Here is a 15,001-nt window from a genome sequence, read left to right on the forward strand (position 1 = left end):
TATGGGCTGCACAGATCTTACTTGATACCATCACCCAGAAGTAGCTGGTCCTACAGATGACAGAATAGCCTATTAAAGACATCAATCATCAAGGTACCAGCTAGAAGACAGGACCCGTGTTTGTGGTGTTATCTTTGGTGCATGGCACAAAATCAGAAATTGCCACCAACATTCACTGCTTTTTTTTCCCACACACAGAGTCAGGGATAAAGGCACAGAAATGGGGTGGAATCGCTCACAATTACACTGCCAATAGCAGACAGTTTGCTTTCCATCTCAGTGAACTAGGACTAGTGATTAGGATTTTTAGAACCCAGTGGAGGAATGTTATCCCGAGGGAAGACATCAGTGATTCCAATGAAATAGGAGACTGCTCTGAAATGGAAGGCCCCTCCTGCCACTGGCAGAGAGGAAAATGGAAGTTACATTGCGGGTTGCGCAGATTCAACCTGACTATCAAGAGGAGACAGTGCGGTGCCACTCGAGGAAGGCAGAAAAGAGCATGAGCTGAACCCAGGGGACCACTAGCAATGCTTCCTATTGTTTCATGTGAGGTCAGAGGTGCATGAAACTAGACTGCAACCTCACAAAAAGCAGAATGGCAAGGCTGATTCCTTTGGGAGTAAAAGGTTGGGTCACTCCACTGGGGAAAGGACTCAGATCTGAGACACCACATGAAGGTAAACAGGTAATGAAGGATGTCACAGCTGCCATCAACCGCTTGGGTCCAGCTGTAGGACTGCCATCACTCTTTGGGCTGCATCAGAACGAGAGAGGAAGCAGCATCATGAGGCAGGTCCAGGAGGACTCCGGGAGGCAGGCTGCCGGGCCTGCACACTGGTTTACTAACTCGCTGACCTCCTAATCCTGCTGGGCCTCAGTTTTAGTCCCTTTAAATTGAGGACAGAAATAACGCCTCCCTCCTAAAACTGCCGTTAGCATTACGCTGGATGGTGTAGAAACAAGCACAAAATTAGGTGCTTAGAAACTGTTATTTATTAACTGAGAATAGGTATCATTATAACTGTTTATGGCTATTGTTCTGCTCTTCTTTCTGCAGTAGCATATATCTATTTATATGGTTTAACAAAGCTCTTTTTAAATCTTGTTCCTTTCCCTACCATTGAAAAGGTGTTTTTTTGGTACTGTTTAGTCAAGAAGGCCAGATATCAATGACACAATAGCAGAATTAGTAGAGAAATGGACACCCAGAGATCCCACGCGTGAAGTTTCCACAGTAAATGGTGAGATTTTGGATCATCTCTCTTTAGGGAGAGGGAATTCCCAGTAACAGGAGAAGAGCCACATTTGAAGATTGTGTATTTTTATAGACTTGAACCTTTTTAGAAATGTTAAGCTTAGAAGGGGGGTGTGGGGGGACGCGGCAGCCCAAGTACTGGATTGCAGTGCATGCTTGCCTTTCAACTTGATCCCTGGTATTCCATCCTCATTTCTTTTGGAAGAGTTGCCTCTGTGAATGGCTTGGTGGGGCACGTGGAAACCTACATGGTCGCAGTCCCTCTTAGTGTCCTCAGGGAGGCAGGCACCTGTGACCTAGGCTTGGATAACTGGTTACTCTGACCTTGAATTTCAACGCTTTCAAAAGCAATGCAGAAAGAAGTACTGGAGTTGATGGTAGCAACTGCCCTCCCACCGTATGGCCGGCTTCTTCTCACCACTTTCCCCTCAGGCAGCTGGGGGAAGGATGAGAGGGCAAACATGGGAATACGGAAACCAGTGAAAGGTATCAGCCTCCGGTGACTAAACGATCAGAGAGTGAGTGTGCCCAGAGACCCCATAAATCAGTGGATGAATCCCTCTCCTGGCTGGAGGAACACATGACTGATAATGAGCGGGAGAGGGTGTGAGGGAAGGAGCAGAGAAAGTAGTATTTTCCCTCATTAAAAAAAAAAAACACCTGTCAACCTTTTATAGTATCTCCAAAAATTGACTAAGATGTAAGGAAAGAAGAAAATGAAAATATATGGTTTTTTTGAAAGAAATATTTCAAGGCCACTAGGGGAAGAAGTTAACTTCAAGAACGCTGCCAGGAAAAGAAGAGATGAAAGCCTCGTGCATGAAAAGCACTTCACCTCCCCTGGAGGGACCTCAGAAAATACACTGGTCCATCCAGAAGCTAGGTGGTTAAAAATATTTGACTCTCTTGGAAAGGATGGCCTCTAGAGAAGATATTCTGGAGGCAGAGAAGAGCAGAAGGGAATGTGAGAAAATGAGAAGAGGTCAAGTATAATTTGTTGAAATTAACCCAACAGGTGGATGTCTCCATGTTTAACAGTTAATTCAGGGTTTTGCTTTTGAGAAAACTGCAGATACTAGAAACAGATACTGCCTTGGGGGTTAGAAGGCATTGAGCAATTGGATTCTCTCCTGCTGGGTTACTTGTTCATTTTCTCTAGTCCTCAATTTTCTAATATGTAAAGTAAGTGGAAAAACCTGTGTCCTACCTCCACTGCAAGATTGCCTTTTGTATTAAATGGGATAATGTAAATGATGGAAACGGATGTACTTTAAAGCTGTATAGAACAAAATAGCAATGGCACTTATAAACTTTAAGTATGAAATTTCTCAAACACGACGTAAGTAGAAGAACTTACATACCTGTCATGCTCACTGCACAGTCGATGAGACGTGTCCCCACATCGTTTTGCTGGAGTGATCACGACCTACTCCCATGGGCAGGGGCCAAAGCTGCTAAAAATGATGGAAAAATGATCTCCCTTATCTACATTCGCACTCACTCGCATGGACTTGGAGGCAACTTTCCTAATCTGAATTGTTACAGCCGTTTCTCCTGCCTCAGGGCTAGGCACAGGCTGTTCTATAGCTTGGAAATGGAAAATAAAGGTCAGGCATTGCCATGGCGCTGCTTCTGGTTCTAGCCTGTATCTACTTGGGCCCAGAGCTCAGTCCTTCACAACTTTGCCACAACCCACAGAGCATCATAACACAAACCTAGTCTAAGAACGTCTTTGGGAGGAAAAAGAAAACAGCAAGCAACTGAAATGCTCCTTAAACATTCCTCTCCTTTTCCAAAGACCCCTTCAGCCACTGTCCTTAGATTTCCCCTGTGCATTATTTCCCTCTTAGAGTTATTTCAGTGTCTTTGTGGTTACACAACTCTTCCACCCCTGCCTGTGGGCACAGCGTTGCCAAACTGTCTTTGATGCACTCTGAACATGTGTGGGCATCAGGCACCTGGAAGGGTTAACTAACTGGCTCCTTTGTTGGTTGGGTACAGCCATATGTCTAGTTCTAGCCAATGAGCTCTGAGCAGAAGTGGTGTACCTGTTGGTTGAGCATTTGTTTGCTGGTGTTGCTATTCTCCGGAATACTTTTCCCGCTCGCACAGCACAGCAGTGGCCCAGCTACAGAATAAGATATAGGTGGGCTGTCAGTCTAGATCCCAGGGTTACAAGACGTGGAGCACAGCTCCCAGCTGACAGTTGATGGACATGTAACGTAAGAGATGAAACAGTAAAATGAAACAATTTTAAAACGTTTGGATTTATAAACCACTATTAATCTGGGAGTTGTTTGGTATAAAGCATAGCCTCTTCTATCCTGACTGCACTGCTACACTCATCATCCCCAAAACAGCTTTCTTAGTTCTTAATTTCCCACTGACTCTGAAGGCAGTTTCCCTCCTGGACCCCAAGTTTCTCCCTCAAATCATTTAACTGTTTGAGAACAGATCCTGGGGTCAGAATAAACCACTCTCCTCACCACTGTGCCTGCCATCTTTGCCTTGGGACATGGACCATGGACAGTAGTTCTCATTTAAGACAGACAGTGGTAGGGTTTGGCAGACTTTTGTGTTGTCATGGAGGTACCCATCATTAGATTTTCCACGACAAGCAAGGCATCTTTGGCTTTAACATAAAAAGGTGTATTTCTATACCCTGTATTTATCAAAAGTAGGTATATGCTTTGCTTTCTCACGTAACTACGTCATTGCTAACTGGATATCTAGTCTGCAATCTGATGAGCTAACCCTTTCTATACCTCCTCTAAAACAAATTCATCTTGCTATACATACAAATATATTTTCAAAGGTCTAGTCCCCCCTTTAACCATCAAAGCTAAAAGATCATGGTTTTTCTCTTATCTGGCACCAAATTAATTATAAAAGCTGTATGTTAATATTAATATGGCTTCACTATAGATCAATAGCTTTTATTATCTTTGACTCAAACATATCCATTTTATGATAAAACTTCACAGTAAAATTCAGAAAAATCCAAGCTGATAAATTTAGGTAAAGATTTAAATGGAAGTGTTTTATCTTTTAATCATTCAACCAAGCTCCAGATCAGTAGCATAATCTGCTTAAACTGCACGAGTCCTCACATCCACAGGAATCAAATGAAAGCAAGGTTTATGACATTTTTCTGTCATTTTCACCAGTAATTCCCCTTGATGGATTGCTGGGATTCACAGGGCCAGGAGGAATTACTGCCTACCAGCCATTCAGTCAAATCCAAAATGCTTTAGTACAATTCCAATATTACCCCATTCCTTCATGGCTCCGTGACAGCAAGTTGGGAGGTATCCGTGAATCCATCAAATTGCTCTCCCTGAGAAGTATAAGAAAAAGAAAAAAAAGTATCACATTAGTTAAACACAATCTGATGTACCACCTTACCCAGTGTCAGGAGGAGAATTATTCGATTTAGTAGTTCAAGGTGGATTTCCTTACACAGTTCTGGGCTTAAGGGTTGAGAAGGAAGGCATGGCTGGGCTTCTTCACTGGCACCAAACCCTCAGAACAACAGGGGTGGACTCAGACCTTGGATGTCTAGACTTTCTCCCCGATGGATGCTGCTTCAGAGGAGAGTAGCTGGAGAGGTAGGAAGGCTGTCCCCTTGTTGGAACCTCTCTCTCTACTTACTATATGCAGGTCTGCATTCAGTGGGCAAAAGATCACTTAAGAAGGTCCTTATTTTAAACCCTGCATGGTGTTAACAGCTTCACCAGCAAATCAAGTTGTGAAGAATTACCTCTTGGGAATCAGGCAGTTTGGGGTGTAGACATGGCTTGGGGCTTTAGATGAGCCAACACCAAGAGGGATTCCAGGTCTGAGTCAACGGCCAGCAGGTATGGGTCATGAAAACATGAAAAGATTAAGGAGGTACAAATCTTCTGTCTATTCTTACTTTTATTTATTTATTTATTTTTGGCTTTTCTCTCTTTGCATTTATCCCATTTCTGTTTGTCTTGTACTTGGTTTAGTTCCCCTTTTATTTATTCTTCTTAGCCATCCCAAGGATGTCTTATTAAAAATTATTTTCCATTAAAATGCTACTCATATGCTTTTGTTTCTATTGACAGTGACAAAGAATGCAGGTGATACACAGAGCTTTTGGCTCACTGAAAATCACATGGCTAGAAAGTAATTAAAAATAAAAAAAGCAAATGTGAGCACTGCTACTCCCAGTATTTGAAAACCCATTCTTTTGACTTGTTCCTAAAAGCTTATAGTTTTGGAAACTGGGCAAATTAGTTACCTGTTTAAATTGTGAATCTGTCATTTTAAAACAACAAGAGGAGCAGCAATGTATGCAGAGATGACAATATGTAAAGATCGCTTTGGCTGCCAAGGGTTCTCTGATGCTTTGTTTAACCCCTTAAGAAAGAGTGAAGGTAGATTTCACATGCAAACAGTGCTTCATGCATGTTTCCCTACTGGACAGTGTCCCACCATTCCTAAGTTTCAATTACTTTTCATGAAACTGATATTTGTGAGCTATTTGGTGAAATATTTAAAAAAGAACATATTCTCTGGGACACAGACATTCCACTATTCTTGGAAAAGAATATTACACAAGAAATATATTCTTAATGTGCTAGATTGAGCATCCAACTGCCATTTTATTTATTTATGTTTTTGTTGGTTTAAGAAACAGATTTGCCACTAACTAATTTGGGGAAAGACAATTCATATTTTGGGGCCTTGATTCTCTCAGTCATGTAAGGTAGAGGTGAGACTAAACCATCATTTAAATTCCTTGTGGCTCTAACATTCTGACTCTAAGGACAAACTGGTGTGTATCCCAAAGACGGTATACTGTCATTACTGTCTTACGGAGCTGCGTGGCACAGACTGTGAATAGTCAAGCTGTTTTTTGCTAATACTTTGACTATTCAACACCATTGTTAACGATAGTTTTTACTCAGTTACCTTTCATCTTTAGCTGAGTCGTGTTCTTGATCTGGGCTTAGAGATAAAAGGGAGTTCCCAAAGAAGAAGAAAAATAAGAATTTTGGGGTGTTTACCCTGAGCCACACTTTGGGTAGACAGATATATAAATCTCAGAACAAGGTGGGAAGGGCATTATTAAACGCCCCGTTGCCAGTCCACTGCTGGGCTGACTGCCTGACTGCCGCCTGCTGGGCTCAGTTCCAAACTAAGGATTGTTCTACATGTCTTTAAAGACAAAGAATAAAGATTATTATTTTTCCTGGGGTATGTCTATAACTCCCACTCAATCTATTCATTTATACCATGGACTGCGACTATTTCTGAAATAACCACAGTATTTTAATAGCCACATCTTGGATTTGGTGTTATATACAGTCTGTTCTCATAGAAGGCAAAACACCATTGATGTTAGAGAAAACCAAATCCTAAGTGCTTATAATTCTTCACCATGAGAAAATTTTGTTTTCAAACGAGACATTCTAAATCCAAACTAATCATACCCTGACCTCTCATACACTCTTCCAAAGTATTATTTTGTGGGTTTTTTTTTTTTTGTATGCACACATGCGTATGTATATGCGTGTGTGAAGGAAATATGGTGGAATCTTGACTGTGGACTTCTGGCAAGAGCTAACTTCTAATGAGCTAACTTTGCATGGCGAGGTAACAACACAGTCAGACTCTAAGCTTTCCCACTCTTGTTTCACTGCAGGTTCTTCTGCCTTTCATCTAACTGCAAAGACACCAAAGACGGCTCCAGGCTTCCAGGGAGATAGTTCACATGAAGGGTTTGCAGAGCTGAGCTTGTTGACCTGCCACACAAAAGTACTGTCTCTCAGCAGCAAAGGAAAGCCACCATACTGAGGTCACTCTAATTACTCATCTGCATGCAAGAAACAGTCTTCTAAATGAACACTTTCCACCCCCTCTTTTAATTATGATTTGTTCTCTAACATAACAGATTAAATTGAAGGTGTCAAATCAAGGTGGAGAAATGACAGCCTTTAAAGTGCACTGAGCCAGTGCTTAAGCAAAATATAGTGATAGCTATTTTTTAATCTTTTACCATGACTCAAAAGGAGCTAAGAATTTACAGTTACTGTTTCCACTTTTTTAAAGGGTGATCTAAAATCATAGTTTTTTCTTATGCCACCAAGTATACCAAAGAGTGAGAAAACAGACCTGTTTCATGAATTATGAAAGGCGACTTAAGCAACAGAGGAGTTGCCATAAATTTGTAATGGTATATAGTGAGTTTCAGGGAGACTGGTGTCCAGAAAACAAACCACCACTGTGAAATACTAATAATTATTATTGATAGTAAAAGCTAAATACATACAAAGTTTTATGGTTTTAAAGCTTCTTCAATTACATGATTTCATATGATCCATTTTGCAATTCTAAAAGTCATTATACTTTATATATATATATACACACACACACACACATATATATTATCCAAAAAAAGGCGTTAGTAGCCTTCTCTCACTTCCAATGTCTAGTATCTGTCAGATACTTTTAACAATTTCATATGTAAGTCAGAGTTTGTGACAATTTGAGCTACTTTGTTTAAAGTTTGCTTTCTCTTTTTATGGATAAAAATATTTCCCTCCTAAGAAAATGAGTTGTATTATTAAGAAGAATAGAAAGTTTAATTACCTAATGGAAAGAACACTAATCACTTTAAAAATACTTGAAAACACTCATTGGCTATATACCAAACTTGGTGAACCAATTAAAAATCATACTAATTAATAAATCAAAGTAGTTTTTTTTTAATATTTCCATTAAGCTATAATATACTCAGACATTTTAGGCATTCTATTCATATGTAGCATTATTTGCTTGAGTATCAGTTAGGGGTAGCTCTGCATTCAAGAGGCCTAAGAATTATCTCCTTGAGTACCAGCAGCCCACCCAAAAAAAAAAAAAAAATTTGAGCAAACTATTCCTGCACTCTCAGTCCCTTGTATAAGACACCATTAACTCTAACCATCAGATTGTCTTTTTGTTTGATTGACTGAATGATATGGCATTTTTACTATGTCTTTATAATAAAAAACAAAGCAAAATTCCATGTTGTCTAAAATCCCGTCTTTTTCTTTATTTTTACTGGTACAGAGATTTCCTATATACCCCTAACCTCACACGTGCATAGCCTCCCCCATTATCAACATCCCCATCCAGAGTGGCACATTGGTTACGACTGCGAATCTACACTGACACATCATTATTACCCAAAGTCCACAGTTGGCACCAGCCTCCTCCTTTCCCCTAAAGTACTACTCCCTTCATGCAAGTTTCTTCATTTCAACACTGAGCAGAATTATGTTTCCTGCTGGGTTACTGATAAATATTAAACTTTCTCAATTATATTCGGAGAAAATGGTCACTGAAAAGGAAATTTTTTAACCTTTCCTGCAGGAGAAAAGGAATCTGACCAAAGAGTCAGCGACCACATAATAATAAAACAAATATTCCTTGAATGTTTGCTATATACCAGAAATCTCTTCCATACTCCCCATGAATCCAGTATTTTTTTGTCAAATAGCCAAAGATGGCACCTAGTAATAGTTGGAATAGCATAGATGTATTTAAGATTTTCTTAGAAAAGAATTATTTGGGGGAAAAACTTTTCAGTGGTAACAGCTACATTGCCCCAACTCTGTACTTGTTAACATTTCCTTTGTTAGTTTTTTCCAGTGTAGCAATGGCTTAAAAAATGAGCAACTAGGTGTGGATGCATCTTGGTTATCCATAACAGTATCACATTACCTCAGCAGAGATTCAAGAAAAAGTACAACACAGGGACAGCAAATACATGCCACACTACTCTCCATGCTTAATGAAAGATATTTTTTGTTCATCAAAGCAGTCTCCAACATCACACCCTCATAAGCCTTCTCATCACGGTGCTCCCGGAAGACAAAGTCTATTAACTGACGTTGCCACTTGGTATAAACCCTTTGCTGTTGCTTAAAAAAAATGTATGAATTGAAAATTACGGTTTTATAGTTTTGACATAGATCTCTAGCAGAACTGGGACTAAAACCTCAGGAATAGAATCAAGCAGCTCACAGAAAAATCATTGTGAAGGATGAGCCTCAAACATGGTTCTGAGTTGGTTCAGGAGAAGCTAGGACTTGGTATAATGTGAGCAAAGATCAATTTAGGAATGATAAAATACAAATACTGGAACAAAGACCTGAGATGACATGAAAGTTGACACAATGTTTATGTTTTGCAGAAGCCATCAATAAATTTCAAGACCCTGGGTTTTAGAAGGCATTCTTATTTGCCGATCAGTGGCATCATTCTCTAACACCCAAGAGCTCAGAGAGATTTTCTGGTAGAACAGCAACATTTCTGTGACCCAACAGATTGGTGGCTCACCTGGGGCTACAGAACATTCTTTGGGACATGTGGAGGGCAGCCTCCCAGAGCCAATGGTTCCATTTGGCAGGACCCTTTACTGGACCAGATACCTCTTTAATTCCCTCTAGTAATCCTCACGTGACTAAAAAGCCTGGGTTCAGAAGAGATACCACCTTTTTTTTTTTTTTTTTTTTTTTGATGCTTAGTGCCATGTGGCTGCTTTGATTAAACTCTAAGTAGTTTGAACAAAACATAATTCCTACCCTGTGGAAGGTTATAACACCAGAGCCATGCACACAGTCTACAGCTGTGTACAAATATGCTTGATGGTAGGTAAGTGCTCTTTCATTACTGCTATTTTTAATGAAACTAGTCATTTTCCACTTGGCTAGTTTCACAAGTGATACCTCTCTAGACAAATTCTGGCTGTGACCTGCAGTCAGAAACACAGAAGCACTATAATTTTATATAATCCTTTCCTGCCCTCTCCATCCCCACCCCATATCTCCTCCTCATTTTTTCTTTTAGGCATAAAGCAATTACTTCAACTTCACCCATCTACCTAATTAGATAAACATAGGAAAGGGGGGGAAATAATATTTAAATCTGGCTAGGAGATAAATAGCTTTCCCACCCCTACATTAGCAGAGAATAAAAAGGGGAATATTGCCATCAAGGTTTAAATTAACTGCTGTGTGCCGTTGTGTGTGTTGTATGTAATTTTATAAATTTGAGTTACTTTAAACACGGTCTAAATTTATTTCAAAGAGTTACGTATGATTGGTAACAGGTGGAAATTCTTTTCCATAAGCTTTGGTTGTTGGAAACAAGTTTATATTTTACTTGGGATCACTGTCATAAGTCAAATATAATTTGAAAAAAATTAAAAACATTTCTGGTGGAAACAGGGGGGTTAATTCTGATGCTTATGCTGATTCCTCAGTTGCAGTCAACATAGTCTTCTCACTTACTCAACAGCAAGCCTACAACCACTGACATTTTGTAGTTCCAATTAATTCAAATGTGTCTTTTCTAAAATAAAAATATTTCTTTGCAATCACTGCCTTTCAAATATTGGATAAAATTCCTGTGAATAAGCAGAATTTAAATGAAGTAAGAGAGAGTGAAGACTGCCTGAGAAAAACAAGTAGTCACAAAACATCATGAGTTGAAATTAGGCCTCTAACAAATCACACCTATTATGTTGAGGTGGCTAATACCTCACACAATACTTCCTATGACATGAAATTGCCTAACTGTAGACATTTATGTTTACAAAAATTGAGGTGGAGGTGTTACAAAATTAGCAGGTTACAATTTAATTTCTAGACAATTTTTGAAAAACAGTTTTAATACTTTTGCTTCTAATTGCTTAATATGCATATCTTCTCAACCCTCATTCCCTCCTCATGAGTTATACGAAGAATGACAGTGTGGAGGAAATGAAATATCACTGGGCTAAGCATTGAGAATTGTGAGTTCCAGTGCTGACTATGGCATCAGCAGCCTATCACTTAAGAAATTTGAATCTTAGATTTATAATCTGGACAACATGAAAGTTGAATTTGATGTCCTTTAAAATCATTGAAGATTTTGATTCACTGGCTATAAGAGTGAGACCAAGAATTTGTGTTTTGTGTGTGTCTGTGTGTGTTTTTTTTTAAACTTTCCCCAAGTGCTTCTTATCCATAGCCAAGTCTGGAACCACTGATGCAAAATTCTTTCTACTACTTGTATTTGACGGTTTATGATTCAAGCTTTTGGAAAGTAAATGCTCAGTGCTATATACTGAATTGTGGGCCCTGGAATTCACATGTTGAAAATCTAACCTCCCATGTGACTCTTTGGAAATAGGGCCAACAAGGTCATTAAGATTAAATGAGGTCATAAAGGTGGGACCCTAATCTAATAAGCCTAGTACCCTTATAAGAAGAAGAGACACCAAGATTCTCTTTTTCCACCATGTGAGGACACGGCAAGAAAGCTGCTCCTGGAGAGCTCTTATCAAGAAATGAATTGGCTGGCACCTTGATCTTGGACTTTCCCAGCCTCCAGAACAAATTTCTGATGTTTAAGCCTATGGTATTTTATTGTGGCAGTCCTAACCGACTAATACACTCAACGAGGATTTGACAGATGATATTATGAGAGTTGGCTAAGAGCTGTAACAAAAAAATCTCCAAATAGCAGAGGCTTAACACGATAAAGTGTACTGCTTGCTCACATGATACCCTAAAGGATGGGAGAGTGATACGTTCCATTCAGTACTCAGGGACCCAAGTCAGCATCATTGACACACTTCCTCCCTGATCACAGCAAGAGAGAACGATTACTCACTGAGGTTTACTTTCTTAATTTTCCGAGTCTGGAAGTGCATACATTATATTCATCAATATACTACTGGGTTAACAATAGTCATATGGCCCAGCCATATGAGGAACATAAAATGATTTGTAAATATTTAGCATTTTGTCTGCCTTGCAGATGGACAAGTAAATATACCCAATGTTTCTTTTTACCCTGAATAAAACAAACAAAAATACAGACCACTGAGGTAGCAGTAATGAACACACAGCCCTGCTGACACTTGATTCCAGCCCAGTAAGACACACATCAGACTTCTGACCTACAGAATGAAAAATAAATCTGTGTTGTTTTAAACTGCCTCTAAGTTTGCAGTGATTTGTTATGGCTGTAATAGAAAACTAATTCTCTATCAGCACACTTTCTCTCTCCTTGCCAACCAACAAATGTCAAGGTTCCTGTGGTTCCAGATTTAAAAAAAAAAAAAAAGTGAAAATCTTTTCCACAGTAAATTATTAAAATCCTCACGCTATGCCTGCCTTGATAATATATGTATTTTAAAACTAAACTGCCTGGAAATAACGAAGCACATCCAAAGGGAAAAAAAATCAAAATTTTGATCAAACTTTGTTTATGATAACTTTCTAGGGAAGTTAGATGGGGCTACCTTCTCAGTAGTGCTCCAAATGTATTTTATAGGAATGTCTATATTTTTGTTGAGCATAGGATCAATGGAAGCATAGGATCTAAAAAGATACATGTAACACAACTGAATTAGAACTAGAAGACTGAACTTCAATTAAAAAAAAAAAAAAGAACTAAAAGGAAGAAATTTAAAAGGTAGCAGAGAATGTGGAAATGCTCACCTATCAGGAATAACTGAAAGGCTGAATGGTACAGAAGGAAGATGCCTTCGTTGGGATAGGTTTGCTGTGTTCAATGATCAGAAAAAATGACAATGGAAGAAAATGAGCGATTTTTTTCTGTTACCTCTGAAGTCACTGAAGTCACGTATAAAGGTTATTTAAAAAGACATGTATAAAAATGATATTTTGACATATTCCTCATGATAGTTTTCTCAGACATACCTTCTTGTTAACATATGACCCTTCTTCCTACTCAGACAGCATTTAGGGTATTTGATGTTACATCCCAGAAAAGGGATAATAGAGGGTGAGCTAAAAACAGAGTAGCAAATGCTTAGTTTGGGGGCTTCAAATAAGGTTTTGGAAAATATGGAAAAGGGCAGTTTTGAGTAAGAGCTTCTGAACTTCAAAAGCTTAGGTTTGGAATATCAAAATCTAAAGCTCCAAGCAGCTCATACGTAGCCTTAAAAGACTAAGTGACTGGAATAAAATGCATCACTTTTAAGAGTACTAATAAGATTCGAGAAGAAAACAAACTATGAGACGAGATGAAAAGAAGAAACTACTGGATGTGGGATGAAGAAACAAAGCAGACAGTAAGAATTAGCAAACAGAGATATCCCAGCCCTCAGTCAAATGAGGATTATCACCTCTCCTGGAAGTTGTGTGTGTTAGCATACACAATTTTCCAGGCTTCTGTCACTGAGCACAATAAGCCACCTTTTAGGAATTTTGATAATTTGCCTCCACTTTGGTGTCCATTCTGTCATCAAAAATAGCCAACATGTTTCTCACTGACCACTTAGGAGGAATTATGCCAATGTGAGAATCCTTATGCTTTGCCAACACCATTGAACTTGTGTTTCCTGTATTTTATAGCCCATCATAAAGACACCGCCAACAGTCAGGATAATCCAGTAATGGGTAGTGGAAGCCCACAGAGTGACTCGCCATCAGACATCTCTCCCTCGGCCCTAGGCAAGATACAAAAGATGCTACGTGGAGTAACACACAGATTGTATTTGTGTTTCACAGTGTTTGGTGGAATATCAGAACTTCTCAAGTCATTGAACGGTGTCTCATTTAAAACAGTACAATGATCATGTATTACTTGAGAAATACTTAGTTGCTGTACAATTTTACAAAGTTTGATACCCTAATATATTCAGTAAATCTTTGTGAGGGAATGGCACCCCATAGAATTTCCCAAACTTAATTAATCATGGAACATCTCTGATTTACTCTTCATTTTTAGAAAAATCTATTCGTAATTTTTGGACATAATTTTTTTTATAACAGCTGAGAAAGTTTAGACCAAATGGCTAAGTTCCACTAAACTCTAAGCCTCTCTCTTTGATCACATATTTCTCTTGTGCTTAAGAAAAAAATTAAAGGAAATAGGACAGATTAGAGTAGCATAGAGGACTCAGAAAAAGACATTAGAATATATAACATTTTAATGTAGTAAAGCTAGGACCTCAAAAGAAGGAAACTCAGTTTATACAGCTGAGCAATTTTCTGGCTATGCAGAAGAAAAATCAGTAAGCTTTATATGTAACATCAAAGTTGGAGTAAAGAACAAACTACTGTAACAGTCCCTCTACTCCAGAAAAGAGGAGGAGGGGGAAACAAAACTGAAAGTCTGTGGTTTAAGAATCAGGGATTCAGTCTTTTCACTGCCTATCCCCTGGAACTTTCCTCTCACCTGACTGGCCAAAACTTGGGATGCAAATATGCCCAGGGCCAGCTCACAGAAAGGGAGAAGATGATGCAAGAGGAAAAATACATATGCAAAGCTACAGAAAATTAGGGCACGGCGCCCATCACTTCCTCCCTCTTTCCGTTGGTGATGGCTTAGTCATATGGACAAACCTAGATGCAAAGTAGGCTTGGAAATGGATTCTCTAGTTGAATAGCTATTTGTCAGCTACAATTCCATTACAAGAGAATGAATTTGGGTATACAAATAGCAGTTTCCACTACATACAAATCAAAACATCTTTCAAGTAGAACAGAGTTAATAAATCTCACACACACATACACACAATTTTTAAAATTAGAAGAAATACATGGTGATGAACCTGATCTTTAAATGAAAAAAAAAAAATCAGAATTCAGTATAGAAAAAGCCTTTAATGCTCTAATATATATTTGGTTATTTTCCATTCTTGTTCTTAAAGTTCTCTTTTGTTTCTCTCTTTAACTCTGTATCACAAAAATCTATTTTATTTAAATC

General features: G+C 38.8%; 1 long non-coding RNA gene across 2 annotated transcripts in view; it reads right to left on the bottom strand.

Annotated features, from left to right (window-relative positions):
* Positions 1 to 15,001, bottom strand: part of LOC116149135 (uncharacterized) — a 499,656-nt gene that overhangs the window by 12,051 nt on the left and 472,604 nt on the right. For both annotated transcript variants that reach the window (XR_004132750.2, XR_010377326.1), the window contains 3 exons: positions 4,530 to 4,595; positions 3,307 to 3,457; positions 2,620 to 2,709 (listed from right to left, as the gene is read on the bottom strand). This is a non-coding gene — a long non-coding RNA (uncharacterized LOC116149135). The remainder of the gene's footprint in view (positions 1 to 2,619; positions 2,710 to 3,306; positions 3,458 to 4,529; positions 4,596 to 15,001) is intronic.

Source organism: Camelus dromedarius, chromosome 22 (assembly GCF_036321535.1).
Source record: "Camelus dromedarius isolate mCamDro1 chromosome 22, mCamDro1.pat, whole genome shotgun sequence".
In the NCBI taxonomy this organism is placed as follows: Eukaryota; Metazoa; Chordata; class Mammalia; order Artiodactyla; family Camelidae; genus Camelus; species Camelus dromedarius.